General features: G+C 65.1%; 1 protein-coding gene across 1 annotated transcript in view; it reads left to right on the plus strand.

Moving 5' to 3' along the window:
- The first annotated feature begins 684 nt into the window (after positions 1 to 684).
- PTP4A3 (protein tyrosine phosphatase 4A3) overlaps positions 685 to 16,254 on the plus strand; it is a 34,216-nt gene continuing 18,646 nt past the window's right edge. The window contains exon 1 of the mRNA XM_070043973.1: positions 685 to 756. The gene's annotated coding sequence lies outside the window, so the exon portion shown is untranslated. The remainder of the gene's footprint in view (positions 757 to 16,254) is intronic.

Raw genomic sequence — 16,254 nt, forward strand, 5'->3', positions numbered from 1 at the left:
GGGGTCCACGGACTGGTGTGGGGGACAGGGTAGGGTGAGTGAGGCGCCCGGGACACCCTGGCCAGGCTCCATGCGCCCTCTGTCCTGGGTTTCCTCCATATGTCACCACTGGCCGAGCCATGAGCTCCCTAGGATGGGCTGATCCATAAGGGGCCCTCCTCACCAGTCCCCAAGGGGGCACCTTAAGATCTCCCAGGGCCCCAGCATCCGCTCCCCGAAAGCCACCTTCCGCCCCATGTATCATGGGCGGCCTGGGGGCCTCGAGGCCCGGTCTGACCCCAAGCACCGGGACAGGTGTCTGCTTTCCGTAACCCATCCTCACGGCAACGCGCCGTGCGCGTGGGGCTCAGCCCCAGTCGACACAAGATGAAGTCCAGGACTCCAAAAGTTTCCTGAAATCCCTGGACCCCGGACACCATCCCTCAGCCTCGGCGCACCCTGCCCTCTTCACCCGCATTCGGGGTCAAGCCGCCCCCCAACCGCCCCGGCTTCCCGCAGCAGCCGCCTTGCTAGGGATACTGGACCACAGTGAGAGCCCACGGACACGCCCCTTCCCACCTGGGCGGGGCTCCGGTGCGCGCGCGCGCGCCCGCGTCTCTCCGGTGTGGAGAGCGCTCCCATTGGGCCGCGCCGTCCACGTGACGCGGCGGGCCCTGCCCGCGCGCCCGGAGCGGGGCCGCGCACGCGCCCCGGGCCCGCGTGCACGCGCATGCGCCCCGAGCCCTCCGCCTGTGGAGGCGGCGTCCGGACCGCCAGGTCAGTTTCCTCGTGCCCGCTCGGGCGGGGGCGCGCGCGTGGTGCGGGCGCGTGGCGGGGCGCGCGCGGGCCGAGGGCGGGCCGACTACCCAAGTCCAGGGACCCTGCTCCCGGCGGCCGCTGCGGCGCGAGCGCGGGCCTGGAGGCTGCCACGTGCAACTCTCAGCCCGGGGGGCCGGCTCGGGACTCCGCCCGCCGCTTCCCCCTGCGGCGACGGGACGCCCGGGCTGGGAGGCGTGACCCCCTCCCCCCGCCCCCGAATACCTCTTCCCCAAGGGCCGGTAGGGTGTCGGGTGCTGCCTCCCATCCCCTGGCTCAGTTTCCTCTTCCGCACAGTTTGGGGGGAGTTGGTCCCTAGCGCTCCTGCCCGCCACAACCCCACCGGATTCCCTGCGTCGTGATGGCGGGGGGTGCCGGCGAACGTCAACGAGGTTGAGCTCCAAGTCCCGGTACAGGTCCGCGCCCCGGCTTTCAGACCACTCTGGGGCTGGTAGCCCGGCGGTGCCTCATTTGTCCAAGCAGTCCCCCAGCTTAGAGCAGGTCCCAGCCTTGTCCCAGGCGGCTCGTGATGCGCTCCTGTGTTCTCCCGGGCAGCTAGCTGGTGGCCGGTTGAGTTGGGGTGGGTGGCGTGTCAGCTCCAGGCCAGTAGAGCAGCTGTCGCCCTGGTCTGGCCTTCCTGGGTGGAGCATGGTGACCCCACAGGCCGGACCCTGACAGTGGGTCTGAGGATGGGTAGAGTCCAGGCCAGCTGGTCACAGTGTGCCGGGCACTCCGGCCCTGGCAGGTGGGCATGCGGTGTGCCTCCTCTCCTGGCTGGCCAGCCCTGCATGTGATGGTGGGTGCCTGGGAGCTGGGCACCAGAGGTGTGTGGACTCCGGGGGGCCAGCTCCTAGGCCGGAGCAGTGTGGGGCTGTGGACCAGAGAGGGTCAGCGGACACAGGGTGCCTATGGCCTTGCCCAAATGGAGACCCCTTTGCAGCTCTGTGCAGGCGCCTTGCCTCACTGACCTCAAATCCTCCCATGAAGTTCTTAACCCCACTTCTCAGATGAGGAGACTGAGGCCCAGAGAGGTGGAGTCATGTCCAGCCCCTCAGCCTGCAGACCTCACCAAAGCCTTGGTTTTCCCACCTGTGAAGTGGGTGCTGGTTGACCTTCCTGGCAGGCTGCTGTGAGGAGTAAATGGGCCCTGAGGCAGGCATGGGGGGGTCTCCCCACGGCCACCCAGGCCTCCCTTGCTGCAGGTATTCAGGAGAAGAGGCTGCCCCCCAGATGTCCCCCTGGGGAGCTGGCCACCCCACAACACCCCCATAGTGCTTGCCACGCACTGTGTGCCAGGCCCGGTGCTGGACTGAGGGGTGGACGATGGCAGGTCCCGCCTCAGGCCGTGGCGCTATGCCTCCTCGAGTCTTTGTCGTCCGGGTGGCGGTCCTCCCTGAGCAGTCTGGCTCTGAGCAGCCCGTCAGGCATTCCTTTCTCACTGAGTCACCAAAACTTGAGCACCTACTGTGTGCCAGGCCCTGATAAGCTGTTATTGAGGCTGACCTGGGCCCTGGCCCTGGGAGATGGCAGTCAGGTGGAGGCGTCCACACACACAGGTGGCTGTGCCGTCTTGGGCGTGTCCCCGCCGAACCTCACAATACCCTTCTCTCACTTGGGACGGTGACGCCGCGTGACGGGTGGGGCTGTGTGTGCGCACTGATGCATGTGGCCAGGGTCCACTCTGCCAGGTGGGGCTCCGGGCACTGAGGACCAGGGAACAGAACAGGTGTGACCCTGCTCTCCTGGACCCTGCCTTCAGTGCTGGGGGTTCTGGCGGGTGGGGAGGTGGGCTGCCGGGCTGGCCGGAGGGCCCAGGGCTTGGCCAATGCACCCTGCCGTTTTCCTGGCCAGGAAGCCGGGCCTGGAGGGACTCTGCAGGCTGGAGGGAACGAGGGCAGGTCCGTTCGTGTGGAGCAGGGCTCTGTCCACGTCCCCAGGGTCACAGCGTCTCCTGCCGCTGGGGCTCTGGGAGAGGGGTGGTGGCTTCCCTTCCAGGTGGGGAAGCCGAGGCTCAGAGAAGGTAGCCACCAGGTGTGCTGGGTGCCTGCTGGGTGCCGGGCCCCTCCCCTATCCTGGTCTGTCCCCCAGCAACTGGGGTCATTGTCTACCTGTCCTGCAGCGAGAGGCCAAAGTTCAGTGAGGCTCCTCACTTCCCGAGGTCACGGGGGCTCTGGGCAGTGACGGCTCAGGGAGGAGGCCCCTCTGTCCCACCCCGCCTCTGGCCCAGTGCCCCGAGTCCCCCGGGCGGGCTGGGAATTGTTCCTGTTGGGACTCTGGAAGGCCGCCCAGGTCAGGGGTGTGTGGAAGCCCCAGCCAGGCCCAGTTCCCGCCACAGTGACCGTTCTGCTGCCTGGGGTCTGTCCCCTCCTCCGCCCAGGCCTCAGTTGGGAGTGTGTGTCCTCTGCGAGCCGTCGCAAGGCAGGTGGTTTTTTGTTTTTTGTTTTTTTTTAATATTTGTTTATTTATTTGGCTGTGCTGGGTCTTAGCTGTGGCATGCAGGATCTTCGTTGCTGCGTCCAGGATCTTTTAGTTGCGGCATGCAGGCTCTTAGTTGCGGCATGCGGGATCTAGTTCCCCCACCAGCGATTGAACCCGGGCCCCCTGCATTGGGAGCGTGGAGTCTTAACTGCTGGACCACCCGTGAAGTCCCTGGTGTGTACATTTGGATGTGAGGACCTAAGCCTCAGTGCCCGAGGGTCTCAGAGGGCAAGGTGGTGGCTTGAGCCTTGTGGAGACCAGTGTTCTCATCTCTAGAAGGTGACGATCCCCCAGGATGGCTGGACTGGAGTTCCGCTGTCCTCGGCCATCACTGCCAGAAGGGAGTTGAGGAGAAACTGGTCCGGCAATGAGACCTGAGCCCCGCGCGGCTCCTCCCGCTGCCCCAGCTTCTCAGGCCTCTGTGCCACGAATGCCCTCTATCCTGGATATTCCCGGCCGCCACCTTTATTGTGCACCTACTGTGTGCCTGGCCAGAGCCTGGCTGAGTCCTGGATGGGTCCAGGGGTGGGTGTCACCACCCTGGGTCTCCACTCTGCACCAGCAAATGAGGGGCTGGATCAGACCCAAGGTTGTCAATGGGGGAGGTGCTCCCAGATGCTTGGTGCTTTCTGAGGTGCGCCCACACGTCCCCCAGGAGATTCTGATGACCCCGGGAAGGAAGCACCCATGGCTGATGTGGGCAGATGGAAGGTTGGGAGCCGCAGACTGTCGTGCCGCGGTTCTGTTTCCTGACTCAGATTCTGAGGGAAGGGGCGGCAGGAGCTATGGAGTGTTCTAGAGCAGGGTGGAGGGGTGGTCTCTGGTGCGTGGCTGGGGGCTGATGTGCTGGAAGAGGACTCAGCCAGGACGTCCGTGGGTGCCGCTGTGGGTCTCCCCAGATCCCGGCCTGGCTGCCCAGAGCCCCCTTAGGCAATGAAAGGCCATTAGCCGTCTGCCTTTGGGCCAGCTTTTCTCCTCTGGGGTCTCAGTTTCCCCTTCTGCAGAAGGGGGGCTCTGACCTGCTGTCACCAGCTCCTCCTTCCCCCCAGTCCCTCCTGGGAGCTGCAGGAGCCTGTTCCCATGGCCTCACTCGCCACAAAGACCCCGAAGCAAGGGCTGGCCCAGCTGGAGGAGGCGGGCGGGCAGGCAGCCCTGCCCTGTCCCCTTCCCATGGGAGTGGTGCTCCCGGCCCCTCTCCTGGCCCCGGGGCCCCCCTTGTGACTCAGGCTTCCTGGAAGAGGCGCGGGAGAGCGACGAGGATTCCCCGCCACCCCACCCAGAGTTCCCGCAGCGACCGCCTGTGAGTCCCGTCACCGCCCCACCGCTACCTATGGTGGGCTCCACGTGCTGTCTGCTCTGTGCCTGCCCCCAGCGGGCGCCCCTTCCTGCTACTTCCGCTGGCACCCTCCGGGCATCGTCTGTTGGTGCTGGGACAGGCCCCTCCTCCTCCTTTGCCTGGACCAGGCCCTGCCAAGCCAAACATTTCCTCCCCTTTCATCTCCCCATGGACTCAGCGCTGGGCCCCCTCCTGGCCTTCACTCCTCTCTGGCTGGCTGCCCAGCGGCCCATCTGCTGGGAATTGCCATGCGGAGCTCAGGGGGTGCCCGGGGGTGCCCGGGGCTCCCCATGGTGACCTCGCAGTCCCCTCCGCATAGCCCTAGGGAGCCCAGAGCCGTGGCCCCAGCTCTGCCAGGCCTCTCTGGGTGACCCTGGGCTGGCCCCTGCTCTTACTGGGCCTCAGTTTTCTCGTCTAGAGAATGGAGAGCTTGGAGCAGACCTTGGGCCCCACAGCAGACTGGGTGGGGGGTCAGGACAAAGCTGGTAGTCTTGGCGGTTAAGCCCAAGCCACCTGGGCCAGGCGACCTGCTTGCAGCCCTGCGTCTGCCCATTGTGACCGGCCCGGCAGACTTGCCGTTTACAGTCTCTGAAGCCTGCAACCTCGGGAAGGGCCGTCCGTGGGTGTCTCAGTTCCCCTGTCTGTCAAGTTGTGCTCTTGGGCCAGACCCTGTGCAGGGAGTGGGCAGAGAGGGCCTGGGGCCCTGCTGTGACGGTACCTCCTGGGCGCAGGAACTCACGTTGGGGCCGGGGACCATCCAAACAGTGCTCCGTGTTGCTCAGTACAGATTCAGTGATGACAGTCAGACAGCCCCGGAAATTCACAGCTGCTCTGGGCTCTGGGCTGCGGGGCACATGCTGGATCTCACGGGGACAGGCTGCCCACGTGCAGCGTGATGTATCTCACTTGAAATTTCCCTCACCGCTGACTGTGGGCCTCTCTCCTAATGGCGCTTGGGGGCCCGGGGCCCGGGTCTGGATGGACCCTGTTTATGAATCAGTACCCTCGTGACAGCCGCTCCTAAACAGGGCCCTGCCTCCCTCTCGCCCCCATCACCACCAGCTTGGCCGCTGTGTAGCGGGGCTGGGGAGGCAGCCTACTGGCTTGGCCTGGCTCCTGCCTTCCTGTGCCTCTTGAGGGGCCGCCAGGCCTGCACTGGCCCCTGCGGGGGATGGGAGAGGGCGGAGGAAGGTGGTCCTGACCCCGGGAGGGATCGTGGGTGAACAGGACCTGCAGGAGACGACTGTCACCTTCCTGGAGCGTGTGTCCCCAAGATTTTGCGGTCGTGTTGGAGCAGGAAGTCAAGGTAGCCTTCTGAGAGGAGGTGGTGTCTGGCTGGGGCTTGAAGGATGTGGGCATCACAGGAGCTGGCGGGAGGGGCTCCAGGAAGGGAGAGCTGGGCGGAGGCAGCTCCGGGGAGCTCGGGGCCTGACTTAAGAGCACCCCTCAGGGGCGCTGGCGTGGTCTCACTCTAGGCCGGAGTGGAGCTGGTCCAGGGCACGGCATTCATCCTCACGGCCAGCTGTGCGGCAGTGGCTGTCACTGCCCCGTCTCCCAGGCCACGTACCCTGCCCAGGGTGGCAGGCGTGTCTGGCTGGTGCCCCTTGAGTCGGGGCTGTGCGGTCCTTGTAGAACGGCCTGGAGCCAGACTGTCGTCCCCTCGTTTACAGATGAGGGGCCTTCAGGTGTGTGTGGGACCGGGGTGGAGTGGATCTCACCCCAGTACAGCCACCGGCTCATCTGGCCCGGGAGACCCTCCCCTCTCTGGCCTCAGCTTTCCCTGTTTCTCACACGGGGCTGGGAGGACCTGCCTGCACGGTGGGTGGCAGTCTGATAAGGAGGGGGCACCTGGTGAGCGGGAGGCCCTGCTTCTGGCCTGGCGTTAACGTGCCAGTCCGTGCCTCGGTTTCCCCCTCTGTAAATGGAGGTGTGCACCCTTTTCGTGGGCATGTTGGGAGGTGTAAAAGGGGGCACCGCGCGGTGAGCAGAAGGTGGTCTGCTGAGGGTGCAGCCCTTCCCTGCTCCTGTTCCATCCTCCGTGGCCTCGAGGGCTGGGCCGTTCCCACGGTCGCCGGGCAGCCGCAGGAAGCCATCTGGAGGCCTTGTTTACCCCTCCTCCCAGCTTCCCTGGCAGGAAGTCACCGGAAGGGCCGTCCCGAGGGGCCCCCAGGCCTGTGAGGACAGCCAGAGGCTGGGGGTCCCGGGGTGGAGCGTAGGGGGCAGGGAACGTGGAGGACAGGGCCAGGCAGAGCCCGCTGGGCGTGTGGGCTGGAGTGTAGATTGAACCATTCATCAAGGGTGTCCGTCTGTCCGTCCACCTCGTCAGCTGCCCCTGCCCCCCACAGGCCCCCGATGAGGCCCAGCATGGCCACAGCCCACGAAGTCACGGTCTGCAGACAGAAGTGAGGCCACCGCAGCCTCGGCCCTGGGTGGACTGTGTGACATCAGGGGAGGTGTGGGGTCCAGGGAGCCGGGGGAGGAGCCCCAGCCCCCCGGGGAGGGGTCAGAGGAAGCTGAGGGTCAAGGAGGAGGCGTCTAGGGGAAGGGCTGGGGGGAGAGCGCTGCAGGTGGAAGGGGGCAGCCTCTGGGGCGTTGGAGGTGGGCGGGGTCTGGGGGCGTGGATGGTGACGGTAGGGGTCATCATGCCCCACAGACCTCTTTCTCTCCTCCCCTCCCCCAGCCCTCCCGCCCCTCCCCCAGGACCCCCACGAGACCCCCAGATCAGCCTGCAGGTCTCGGCGTGGTTGGAGCAGGGTCAGGGCCTGGGCTTCCGCCCCTCGGGACGTGCCCAGCTGCCCCGGCATTTGCTGTAGCCCCGATGCCCACTGACTGGCCTGAGTGTGGCCGGCCAGGCCTGGGGACTGTTCCCACAGACACTGCCAGCTGGGCCTGCCCAGCGCTAGGAGGGACGCTGACCCTTCAGGGCCTCACGTCCTGTCTACTTGGCTGCCTTGTGCCTGCCTGGGCCTCCTGTCTTCAGAAGGAGCCTGGTGGGCTCAGGGGTCAGACAGCCCTGCCCAGCCAGCCCTGGGGAGGCCAAGGAGCGCCCCACCTTGGTTTCCTTCCCTCCGTCCCCTCCCCCTCCTCCCCTCCCTCCCCCTCCTCCCCTCCCTCCCCCTCCTCCCCTCCCTCCCCCTCCCTCCCCTCCCCTCCCCCCTCCTCCTCCCTCCCCTTCCCCCTCCTCCTCCTCTCCTCCCCTGCCCCTCCCCTCCCCCTGCCCCTCCCCTCCCCCTCCTCCCCTCCCCCTCATCTCCTCCCCCTCCCCCCTCCCCTCCCCTCCTCCCCTTCCCTCCCCCTCCCTCCCCCTCCTCCCTCCCCTCCCTCCCCTCCCTCCCCTTCCCTCCTCCCCTCCCCCCCCTCCCCTCCCTCCCCCTCCCCCTCCCCTCCCTCCCCCTCCCCCCCCCCTTTGGAAGGCTCTGGCGCAGGTTCTTATGGGCAAAGCCTCCCAGAGAGTGAGCTGGGGTTTTGGGGCCAGGGTGAGTTTACGGTACCCCACCCCGGGGAAGTGAGTGTGAGAACCAGGGCTTCGGGCGGATCCGGGATTCAGGAGCATGCTGCCGGGAGGCGTGTCCACCGGCCAGTCCTGGGTGAGACTGGATGGTCCAGGGGCATCCATGGGCCGAGGACAGACACCCGTGAGCCTGTCCCAGGAGGGTCAGTGACCCTTCCCAAGCCTGCTGCTTGTGCTGCTTGCACTGACCCAGCCTCACCCGCCGTGGGTTGTGGGTTCCCCACTTGTTGAGGATTGGCTACCTCCTGGTGGTAGAGGGCAGCTGACCCCAGGTCTGAGAAGTGTCGGCCTCGCTCTGCTGCCTTGTAATGAAATGCTAAGTCCAGCGAAACGTGGAAGCAGAGGGAAGGGTGCTCTCTTAGGAGACGCTGGCTGTGTGCGTGAGCGGGAGTGGGGGAGGCAGCAGGAGGCTGAGGCTGGGCTCCCTGGCGCTTGCTGGGATGCTGCTGAAATGGGAGAAGCCTTGGGGGGTGTTAGGGGAGCCCTGCGCCGAGAGCCCAGAATCTGGGGAGGCTGGGGAGGAGACTGGCCGAGGGATGGTGGCTAGCCTCAGCCCTCAGACCATTTCTTCCTGGGCGCTGCGTGCTCCGTTGATGGTACGTGACAAGACAGTGCTCTCCACGCCCCTCCCCTTCTGCCAGGGCGTCTGGGTGGAAAGTCGGTTGAGATGGGAGCTTCTCAGTGCGTCGGGAGTCCAGCCGGGGCAGGGGCTTCTCGGCAGCCCAGGGCCTCTCTTCTTCTCTTGCTGCTGCTGGGGCCGTGGTCTGGGGGCACCTGGCCCTCAGGGTCACCACCTGGCTGCCATGGCCAGATTGGCCGTCTTGCTAGGAACTGAGCTTTTCTTCCGGAGAGCTCCTTTGGACCTAGAGCATAGCCAGGGCATTCAGGAGGTGCTCAGTAAGTGTTTGTGGTCTGGCGAGCCGGCCTCCAAGGAGGTGGGGTCTGGACAGTCACAGGAGAGCCAGGAGGGAGTCCTGGGTAGGTGGTGCCCATAGGCAAAGGCCTGGTGGCTGTGTGGGATGGTGCAGGGCAGAGAGCTGGCGGAGGGCACAGTATGTGCAAAGGGCCGGAGGCAGGATCCCAGAGGCAAGTTTCAGGAACAGCAGGACGGCAGGTGAGGCTGGAGCCGAGGAAGGGAGTGGGGGGAGGAGGTCAGGGGGGCAGGGCCTTCTTTCAGGCCTAAGGACAAGCACAGGCTTTCCTTCTTTGCCATGTGGGTGCCATGGGAGGGTTTCAGCCGAGGAGGACAGGATGGACTCAGCTGTCACCACGTAGGGAGTGGGGGGCAGGGTTGGGGGGACCTGCGATGCCAGCGGGGGCCTGGTTCTGGGCCGATGCTCCTCAGGTTCCTGGTCACCCCAGGTGGCTCCAGGCTCCTGGGCCCAGGTGTTGCTGTCTCACCACCCATGGCAGCCGTCTTGCCCCCCGCTGAGGATTGTGGGAAGTTCCCACTTCCCTACCTTGAGCTTGATTCTGTGACACGCCTGAATTTGGGACTCTGAGGACCGGTGCCCCGCAAGCCCGCCTGCCCTGGGGACCAGCTCCCTGTGGTTCCCCTGAAGGCTGGGTCACCTTTCTGCTCCCTGCCCTTTCCTGCCTTGTGGCCTTTGCTCAGGCCGTGCCCTCCACCCAGACACCTACCCCATTCACCCAGTTGGATCTTTTAAGGCAAAAGGGGGGCGGCGTGTCCTTCTGTGACTACTGGGTGCCGTCCAGCAGGCCGCCTGGGCAACGCAGCTCTCGAGGGGATGTCCGTACCTGCTTCTGATTGAGTGGGGCCTGGATTCGGGGGGGTCGCATGAATGTGCGGTTTTGTCTGGTGGAGGAGGTTGCCTCCCTGGGGCCCCATCGAACACCGCTGGTCTCTTCTCCCCTCTCGCATTTTAGTGCTCAGAATCCGCGGGCTGAAAGCACTCAGTGCCGTGAATTCTCTGAGCCAGCGTTGCCCCCCGCCAGCTCCATCACAGATGATTGACTAGACCTCAGACTCGTGCTCAGTTTACGTGTGATAGTTGTGTTTTTAACTTCTAAAAAGGCTTTGACAAACCTTTCCCATCCTTGAAGGCCAGCAGTGTCCCGCCTGGAACCCTGGAGGGCCCCTCCCCCTCCGTCTGGCTGCTGGGGCCTCTGTCCCTTCCAGACATGCCCAGTGCCCTCGGCAGCCTGGTGCAGCCCTGACGGGCTGGGAAGGGGCTGACCAGGTGCCCCCAGGTGTGGACCTGGATCCTCTCTGCCCACCCCACCCTGTGTCACCTGGATCCCCCTGTCCAGCATCGCTCCCCTGGTACGTGCTGCAGCTCAGTCCCTGTGGGTGAAATAAAAACAGACCTGGAAACGACCCAAACGTCCGTCCGCTGAAGAGCAGGTAACGCAAGTGCGGTCTCTCCACACAGCGGACTAGTGGTCAGCGTCCTGATCTACCCTACAGCACGGGTGACGCTGGGAAGGATTATCCTGCATGAAGGGCGCCGGACGCAAAGACCACACAGTGGTGACTCCATTTGTGGAAAGTGTCCAGGACAGGCAAATCCACAGAGACAGAGCAGGTTCCCGGTGGCCAGGGGCTGGGCTGGGGGTTGGGGAGTGACTGCTAACAGTTGTGGGTTTCTTTAGGGGGCGATGGAAGTGTTCTGGAATTGGTGGTGGTGACGATTACACGACACTGTGAATGTACTAAAAAAACACCGAAGTGCACACTTTGAAATAGCAAAATGGCGAACGTCACGTTAGGTGAATTTTATCTCCAGTAAAAAAAAATGTCAACGGCCCCCCTGCCCCACATAGCCTGGCTTGAGCAGGCTCACAGTCAGTCTGCAAAATAGGGTGTAACCCAGCTCTGTCCCAGGGTTCGAGCAGGCAGGGGCCTGGTTCGCTTGCAAGAGAAAGTGAAGCAGCCCCTGTTCGCTGCTTGGGACGTGGGGTGCTCCGCGGGTGTGGGAGGACAGGTGGGCCATCCTTCCTCCCTGGCCTGAGTTTTGCTGAGTGAATGGAGGAGTGAGGCTTAGGGGCAGGTAGACGTCTGTGTGCAAAGTCCCCGCCCTCCCCTGCCCCGTGACCCTCATCACCCTTATGCGTGGGGCCTGTGTTCTTCTTTGTCTGGGATCTGTCTCCGGTCTCTCCCCTGCTTCAATCCCCTGAGCCCGGGCAGCAGGGTGCACCTGGGGGTGCGGGCACAGAGCAGCCCCTGCCCTGCTCTGCACCCCAGGTCCGTGCCCCGTGCGGAGCTCACAGAATCACCGAGGGGTCAGATGAAGCCAAGAGGGCGCCCGCTTGGTCGCCTCTGAAGTGTGCCCCGCAACCCGTTCTGTCCCTGCATACGTTTCTTTTTATGTTGGCCTTGCTGGGCCTGGCGAGTAGGGCTGCCGGGCCTGTGCACCCACCTGGCTATGGGCATTTTTTTTTTTTTTCAATTGAAGTATAATTGATTTACGGTGTTAATTTCTGCTGTGCAGCAAAGTGATTCATGTATGTATACGTGCGTGTGTATATACACGCAGACATTGCTTTTCATGTTCTTTTCCATTACGGCTTATCACAGGATGTTGACAGCAGTTCCCTGTGCTCTGCAGCAGGACCTTGTTGTTCGGCTCTGGGCGTTTCTGCCCAGTCTGAAGGTGCAGCCAGGGGCCTCCTGGTCCCCGAGGGGCTGACCCGCGCCTGCCCCCCGGAGTCCTGGCCCAGCTCTGCTGGAGGAGGCCTGCGAGCTGCTGTGTCCTGACCGTGGGAATGGCCCGCGTGATGCTGCCAGGTGGAGCCTTTCCTGTGCCCTGGGGGCCACCCTCAGGCCAGCTCATCCAGCCCTCAGCCCGCAGCCCCTCCCGGGAGGCTGTCGTGCTGTGCTGTGCAGCCCAGGGAGAGGCGCTGAAGTTGGCCCCCGGGCAGGGAGGGGTGGAGGGGCTGGCGCAGGTCTGCCCTCTGGCCCGCAGCAATGCCCAGAGCCTCCCAGGGAGCCAGGGCCAGTGCAGACCCCAGGCTGGAAGGCGCCTCAGCCCCTCACAAAGCTCAGGCCCGGGAGAGGAGGGGTTTCCCTCGGCTCATCCAGTCTGATGGTTCCCTGCTTCCTCCCCTGGGAGCTGGGCAGGTGCTTAAGGCGGGTGGTGTAGGCAGCCCGGGTCCTGATGCCCAGCTCCCCAGGATGCGCTGTGCCCGGCCCTCTGCTGCCTTCTGTCTGGGAAGGCAGCTCTGCTGGCATTGGCGGGGCTGCTGAGGGGGCGGCAGGGGCCGTGGGGAGGGTGGCATGGCTGGGCGCTTGGCGGGCACTGGGCTCCCTGTGGCTGGGCCCTTCCCACTGCCCGCTTGGGCTGGGCATCCAGCCTCGGCCGTTCTCAGGGCAGGGGATGCCTGCATCCAGGAGCTAATCCTGCCACCCTCAGGTCATTGTCGCCACGGCATGGCCAAGGTGGGGACACAGGGGAAGCAGGGAGGGGTGTGGTCTGCCCCCACCCCTGCTGTGACGTTCACACAGTGACCACCAGCATGGCCCGCCTGCAACACTCCTCACAGCCGGGAGCCTTCATGGTCCTTCTTCACAGATGGCGCCCAGGTTCAGAGAGATGGTCCCAGACACACAGGCGAGCAGGAGTCGGGGGGCCAGGCCAGGAGGCTCTCTGACCCTCACAGCTGGGAGGCTGGGGCCCAGGGTGCCCTAGCCTGGCGTTGCCCAAGTAGGGTTCTGTGAGGTGCCTCATTGCTAGGGCCTGGCTTCAAAAACATTCTGGAGGGACTTCCCTGGCGGTCCAGTGGTTAGGGCTCCGCGCTTCCACTGCAGAGGGCACGGGTTCGATCCCTGGTCAGGGAACTAAGATCCCAAATGCTGTGTGGTGCAGCCCAAAAAACCCCCCGCATTCTGGAAACGTGCCGCCGGCTGCCCTTCAGATCTTCAGGTCCCCGTGTCTGTAGGGACAGCCTGCGGGCAAGAGGTCCCCTTGAGTGTCCCAAGGAACCCACTGGGACAATCATGAACCTGAACGTGGACCCTCCTGGGGGTCCCAGAGTCCTGTCAGAGCCCCCGTGGGTGTCCGGCATGGTGGGAACATTTGGGGGACGCAGGCAAGGCCGCTTGGGAGGGGAAGGTCCTTCTAGACCCGGGAGAAGAGCCAACGGCAGCTCCGCGAAGGATGAGCTTCCAGCGAACCTGTTTTACCGATGAGCAAACTGAGGCACAGGGAAGTTGAGGGGTGTGCCCGGCGTCACATGGCTGGCAGGGGGGAGCCAGGATGGGAGCCAGGCCAGGCTCCCGAGCTCGTGATCTGCTGGGAAGGGCAGACTGTGGGCAGGGACAGCTTGAACGAGGCTGTGGGGCAGAAGCCTGGGCCTGGGGTGACAAGAGGGGACTGTCCCCTCCCCCTCGGCCCCCAGAGAACCTGCCTGGCCCGGCGGTGTGAGTGGGGCTGCACCTCAGGGTCTTCTGCTGTCTCTAGGCCTCATTGGCCCAGAGGCCAGAGGTTCCCATGGGCCACATGGTCATTGGTGCCCACAAAGTTATGGGGGTGGTGGTGACCCACATGGGGCAGGAGGAGCCCCAGGCTGGAGGCTGTGTGTGGTAGGGTGCAGTGCTGGCATCTCCGGGGGTGTGGCCCGGCAGGGCAGGGGGTGCCCGTGTGGGCACGGGGGGTCCCTGCCACGGTCAAAGCCTCCTGCGGCCCTGTGCGCTTAGGGTCGGAGCCAGTGGAGAGCGGAGAGCAGAGCCCCTGCTTGTTTCAGGGGTCGGATGTGGTTCTCTGTCCGGCCAAGGGCCCAGCACAGAGCTTGGTGGCCGAGAAGGCCCTTAACTGCCAGTGGGACCCACGTGACCCTGACACACTAATGGTGCCGATGGGCTTTTTTTTTTTTTTTTTTTTTTTTTCGGTACGCGGGCCTCTCACTGCTGTGGCCTCTCCCGTCACGGAGCACAGGCTCTGGACACGCAGGCTCAGCGGCCATGACTCACGGGCCCAGCCGCTCCGCGGCATGTGGGATCTTCCCGGACCGGAGCACGAACCCGCGTCCCCTGCACTGGCAGGCGGACTCTCAACCACTGCGCCACCAGGGAAGCCCCCAATGGGGTTTTTGGAAGGGAGCCAGCTCAGAGAGAACAGGCAGCAGCGTGGGGTCCCCCAGCAGACCCTCGGCCACAGGTAGAGACCCCGCGTCCTGGGGCTGGGGCCTGCCTCGACCGCCCCTCTTGCGCCGGCTCTTTGGGGCGCTGGGGGGCTGCGTCTTGCTGCCAGGCTGGCCCAGAAATAGCTGTGACCTTCCACGCCCAGCTTGGCAGCGTCTGGGGCCGAGAGGCCTACGTGCGCCCGGCTGAGTCCTTGCAGGGCGGTGGGGCTGGTTATTTTGGACGTGGCCTGCCGAGGCCAGGTCAGAGCTCTTTCCCGCGGCTCCTGCAGGCCCCTCTGACGTGCATCCACCAGGGCCTTGGCCAGCGGCCCCGGCCACCTCTGTGATCTCGTGCCCCCTTCCTGCCCGCCTGACCATCAGTGGCCCTGTGCTCTGGGCGCAGCAGGGGAGGGGGGCCCCGGGGACTGGGGCAGGCGCCGGGTGATAGGGCCGCCTCCTGGAGCCCTGACATCTGTGGGAGGCTGGGCCTCAGTTTCCCTCCAGGGGCTGTTTGAAGGAGAATGTACACAGAAAGTGCCCCCCCTGGGCTGGCTGGGAATCCTGGCTTGGGGCCTCAGGCAAGTCACTGATTGCGTGGTCTGAGCCTTGGTTTCCTCATCCGTAGAATGGGGCGGTGGGTGTCTTCCAGTGCGGCTTTGGGGATGGATGTGGGGAGCGGCCTGTGACGAGGGCACGGCACGGAGCCATTGCACGGAGGGGTCCTTGGGCCTTCTCCCACTTCAGGGGGCTGGACGCTGGGCCCAGGGACGGGACCTACATGGGAGGTAAGAGGAGGGCTGAGCTGGGCGGTGGCTGCGTGTGTCCTGAGGCTGCTGGGTGGCCCGTGGGCCTGGCTTCAGCTGGGCTGCAGCCTCCTCTCTTGTGACCTGGGCAGACTGTGCTTCTCTCCCGCTCTGGCCAGGCTCCTGGGCATGGTGGTGAGCAAAAGTGGCCACCACATCCTGATGCTGCAAGGTCCACTCGCCCCTGGGGCCCACAAGCTCCCCGGGCACCGTGCTAACAGGGTCCAGCCGTGGAGGACAGGCCAGTTCTGCTTCCCACCTCCCTGGTGGGTGCAGAGGGTTTGGGTGGGCACAGGGGACTGGCTGCCCTGTCTGGGGGCAGAACCTCCCCGCCGAGGGTGCTGGGGTGGGAGCCGACCCTGCTCCCCGTTGGGATTGGGGTGCCCAGGAGCGGCGGGCAGGGGCCGCATCACTTGCGGGGTGCTGGCTGCGGCTCACAGCCCTTCTCCTCCTCTGTCCCTCCCCGCCCTCGGGGAGCCGTCCCCGCACCGGCCAGGGGTCCCAAGGAGTTAGCCATAGCCACTCCTCCGTGAAGAGGGCTTTGGGGCCGTGGCCCAGTTTGATCAGGCTTCATTCTGCAGGTGGGCTTCACTGGAACCTGCGTGTGCACCCCACCTGCTGCCCTGCAGGCCACGTGAAAACTCCGTGGGCCCCTACGGGGTACAGTTCTGTTTTCTTATCTTTCAACGGGCCTGTTACTCCTGCTTTGTGCTGGTGACTCAGAAGACCCAGAGAGGTGAGGCGATGGGCCCAGGGCACACAGCAGCGGGGGAGGACTTTCTCAGCCGCCGTGGGCATCCCAGTGCTCCTTGCGGGCCTTGTCCCCTTGCCAGCTGAGCATCCTCTGGGGTCTCCAGCTGATCCTGGTGGGTGAGGATTTGGTGGGCAGCCTCCTCCCGGCCAGTGAGAAGGCCTGTTAGGCCACACGGACCCTCTGTGAGGGCCCCGGCACCCACCGCCCCCTGTTCTCTGAGGCCCCAGCCCGGGAGCCCAGTTTAAGCCCGGGGTTCCCTCTGCCTGTTGAGGGTCCCGTGTATGCGCTCATGGAACAAGAGGGGTTGGGGCTCTGCCTGGGGAGCACTTAGCTCTCGGGGAGGCCAGGATCGGGGGCCTCCTCTGGGCCTCCTGGGGGCCTTCACTTGAGCAGGGGGGCCTGGGGGGTGCGAGCGCCTCACAGGGGCCATTAGCTTCAAGTGGATCTGTGAAACTCCATGCCCTGCTGGGACGCCACGCCCGTTCTGGACACCGGC

The sequence above is a fragment of the Globicephala melas genome, chromosome 17 (assembly GCF_963455315.2).
Source record: "Globicephala melas chromosome 17, mGloMel1.2, whole genome shotgun sequence".
In the NCBI taxonomy this organism is placed as follows: domain Eukaryota; kingdom Metazoa; phylum Chordata; class Mammalia; order Artiodactyla; family Delphinidae; genus Globicephala; species Globicephala melas.